Source organism: Hippopotamus amphibius, chromosome 9 (genome assembly GCF_030028045.1).
Source record: "Hippopotamus amphibius kiboko isolate mHipAmp2 chromosome 9, mHipAmp2.hap2, whole genome shotgun sequence".
NCBI classification, from domain to species: domain Eukaryota; kingdom Metazoa; phylum Chordata; class Mammalia; order Artiodactyla; family Hippopotamidae; genus Hippopotamus; species Hippopotamus amphibius.
Genome location: NC_080194.1, coordinates 136,406,011 through 136,410,221, shown reverse-complemented (window position 1 = coordinate 136,410,221; position 4,211 = coordinate 136,406,011). Strand labels below are relative to the sequence as shown.

The following is a 4,211-nucleotide window of genomic DNA, read 5'->3' as shown; positions in this document are numbered from 1 at the left end:
GGTGGTGCAGAGCTGGAGGCAGAGCAAGGTCAAGTGGAACCTTTGGGCATCTCTGCATCTTATCAGCCACTGCATCTGACCACAGTGACTTTCAGTGATGGTGACTGCTGCACTTGCACTTGCCTCTTCCTGCCAAGTCTAACAGGGAAGAGGATTCTAGGAAACACATTTCCAACTGAGTCACATTGACACAGTACAAACCACACATCCCTGCCCACCTCTCTCGCCTCTCCTTGCCGTCATCCTCTGTGGTTCATTTTAAGTGTCCACTGGGCCACAAGATGCCTGGATACCTAGTTAAACACTAGTTTGGCTGTATCTGTAAGCGTGTTTCTGGAAGAGACTAACATTTGTTTGTTTTTTAATTTTTTAAATTTTTATTTATTTATTTTGGCTGCATTGGGTTTTCGTTGCTGCACGCAGGGGCTTTCTCTAGTTGCGGAGCATGGGCTCTAGGCATGCGGGCTCAATAGTTGTGGCACACGGGCTCAGTAGCTGTGGTTCACAGGCTTAGTTGCTCCATGGCATGTGGGATCTTCCTGGACCAGGGCTCAAACCCGTGTCCCCTGCATTGGCAGGAGGATTCTTAACCACTGTGCCACCAGGGAAGTCCTGAGATTAGCATTTGAATGGGTAGACTGAGTAAAGCAGGTTGCCCTCCCCAAAGTGGGTGGGCCTCATCTAATCAGTTGAGGGATTGAATAGAACAAAAGACGGAAGAAGTGAGAATTCTTTTTTTTTAATATTTTTAAAAATATTTATTTATTTATTTATTTACTTATTTGGCTGTGCTGGGTCTTAGTTGCTGTACGTGTGATCTTTGATCTTCGTTGTGGCATGCAGGATCTTTAGTTGCAGCATGTGAACTCTTAATTGTGGCATCTGGGATCTAGTTCCCTGACCAGGGATCAAACCTGGGCCCCCTGCATTGTGAGTGTAGAGTCTTAACTACTGGACCACCAGGGAAGTCCTGGAAGAAGGGAGAATTCTTGATTCCTACCTGGCTGCTTAAGCTGGGGCATCAATCTTCTCCTGCCCTTCAGCTGGGACTTACACCATTGACTCTACTGGTTCTCAGGCCTTCGGGCTGGACTGGAACTACACCACCAGCTTCCCTGGGCTTCCAGCAGATTGTGGGAATTCTCTGCCTCCGCAATTGCATGAGCCAATTCCTTATACTAAATCCCTCTTTCTATTTCTCTCTCTATATATATTATTGGTTCTCTTTCTCTAGAGGACATAATACATCCTCTCTCCTCTATCAGTCTTCTTTCAGCTCCCAGAAGTTGCCAAGTTCTTTCCCACCTCTAGCTGAAATATTATTCCCCCATCAACTCTTGGCCCAGCTCCTTTTTCCTCATCCCCTAGAGTCCAGCTAAAGTCGTTTCCCTGGACGTCCAATATAAATTATCTTCCGTTATTTCTCTCTCCTATACAACTTGAGGTTGTATATATACAACAAAGAGACAAGTCTCAACACACAGCTTGGGGTGTATATTCACTTGTAGCATCTCTTTCTTGTGCTAACTCTGAAGCTCTTTGAGGGCAGGGACTGTGTCTACTTTGTTCACCACTGTAAACCCAGTGCCTGATGTGTAGTACATCCCAAAACATATCTATTAAATGAAAGAACATAGTCATTTTCAAGGCCAATGTTTGATGTAGTATTTTGGAGGGGAAAAAAAAAGGTCCCTTGCCTAATACATGGCTTCATTTTGCTATACAATTTATGGTCGACATATAACAGAGCAACAAAAAACACAATAGTTAAAGTTTCTGCCAGCAGGCAAAATTTAGCCATACCATCCCCCAACCCTGGGGGACCCCATAGACTTGGAAAAACCATTGGAAGCAACTGCTAAAACTTTGTTTGTAATGTGATTAAATAACTAGCTCTCAGCAGGAATTTTATTGGTCACCATACAAGGTCCAGAAAGTCTCTGTGGCTTAATGGCCCACATACATTCAGAGCTCTATGGGCTTCTTCCATGTCTACATCATTTTCTCTGTGAGAAAGAATGCTTTGGGGCTTCCCTGGTGGCGCAGTGGTTAAGAATCCACCTGCCAATGCAGGGGACATGGGTTCCATCCCTGGTCTGGGAAAATCCTACATGCCACGGAACAACTAAGCCCATGAGCCACAACTAATGAGCCCACGCACCGCAACTACTGAAGCCCACGTGCCTAGAGCCCGTGTTCTGCAACAAGAGAAGCCACTGGAATGAGAACCCTACACACTGCAACAAAGAGTAACCCCTGCTCTCTGAAACTACAGAAAAGCCTGTGTGCAGCAATGAAGACCCAATACAGCCAATAAAATATAAATTAATTAATTAAATTAAATTATTTTTTATTTTTTAAGCTCTTTATTGGAATATAATTGCTTTACACTCTTGTACCAGCTTATGAGGTACACCAAAGTGAATCAGCTCTATTTATACATATATCCCCATATCCCCTCCCTTCTGTGACTCTCCCCTACGCTCCCCGTCGCGGCCATCTAAGGCATCACCCATCATTAAGTTGATCTCCCTTTGTTATACAGCAATTTCCCACTAGCTATCTATTTTACAGTTGGAAGTATATATATGTCTATGCTACTCTCACTTCGTCCCAGCTTCCCCTTTGCCCCCTGCCCCCCCAACCTCATGTCCTCCAGTCCATTCTCTGCATCTGCATCGTTATTCTTGTCCTGTCACTGGGTTCATCAGTACCATTTTTTTTGGGGGGGTTCCGTATATATGAGTTAGCATACAATATTTGTTTTTCTCTTTCTGGCTTACTTCACTCTGTATGACATACTGTAGGTCTATCCACCTCATTACATAGAGCTCCATTTCATTTCTTTTTATAGCTCAGTAATATTCCATTGTATATATATGCCACATCTTCTTTATCCATTCATTTGTTGATGGGCATTTAGGTTGCTTCCACGTCCTGGCTATTGTAAACAGTGCTGCAATAAACATTACGGTACATGTTTCTTTTTGGATTATGGTGTTCTCTGGGTATATGCCCAGGAGTGGGATTACTGGATCACATGGTAGCTCTATATTTAGTTTTTTAAAGAACCTCCAAACTGTTTTCCATAGTGGCTATATCAACTTACATTTCCACCAACAGTGCAGGAGAGTTCCCTTTCCTTCACACCCTCTCCAACATTTATTGTTTCTAGATTTTTTGATGATGGCCCTTCTGACTGGTGTGAGGTGATACCTCATTGTGGCTTTGACTTGCATTTCTCTGATGATTAGTGATGTTGAGCATCTTTTCATGTGTTTGTTGGCCATCTGTATGTCTTCTTTGGAGAAATGTCTATTTAGGTCTTCTGCCCATTTTTTGGATTGGGTTATTTGCTTTTTTGGTATTAAGCTGCATGAGCTGCTGGTATATTTTGGAGATTAATCCTTTGTCCATTGTTTAGTTGGCAAGTATTTTCTCCCATTCTGAGGGTTGTCTTCTTGTCTTGTTTATGGTTTCTTTCACTGTGCAAAAGCTTTTAAGTTTCATTAGGTCCCATTTCTTTATTCTTGATTTTATTTCCATGATTCCAGGAGGTGGGTCATAAAGGATCTTGATTTGATGTATGTCATAGGGTGTTCTGCCTATGTTTTCCTCTAGGAGTTTGATAGTGTCTGGCCTTACATGTAGGTCTTTAATCCATTTGGAGTTTATTTTTGTGTATGGTGTTAGGAAGTGTTCTAATTTCATTCTTTTACACGTTGCTGTCCAATTTTCCCAGCACCACTTATTGAAGAGGCTGTCTTTTTTCCATTGTATATTCTTGCCTCTTTTGTCAAAGATAAGGTGCCCATATGTGCTTGGGTTTACCTCTGAGTTCTCTATTCTATTCCATTGATCGTCCTTTCTATTTTTGTGCCAGTACCGTACTGTCTTGATCACTGTAGCCTTGTAGTATAGTTTGAAGTCAGGAAGCCTAATTCCACCAATTCCGTCTTTCCTTCTCAAGATTGCTTTCGCTATTCGGGGTCTTTTGCATTTCCATACAAATTGTAAGATTTCTTGTCCCAGTTTTGTGAAAAATGCTGTTGCTAATTTGATAGGGATTACATTGAATCTGTAAATTGCTTTGGGTAGGAGAGTCATTTTTACAACGTTGATTCTTCCAATCCAAGAACATGGTATGTCTCTCCATCTGTTTGTATCGTCTTTGATTTCTTTCATCAGTGTCTTATGGCTTTCTCCATATG

General features: G+C 42.2%; 1 non-coding gene across 1 annotated transcript; it reads right to left on the bottom strand.

Moving 5' to 3' along the window:
- Positions 1-893: 893 nt before the first annotated feature.
- Positions 894-966, bottom strand: TRNAV-CAC (transfer RNA valine (anticodon CAC)). Its single transcript has one exon. It is a non-coding gene; the product is annotated as a tRNA-Val (tRNA).
- Positions 967-4,211: the final 3,245 nt, after the last annotated feature.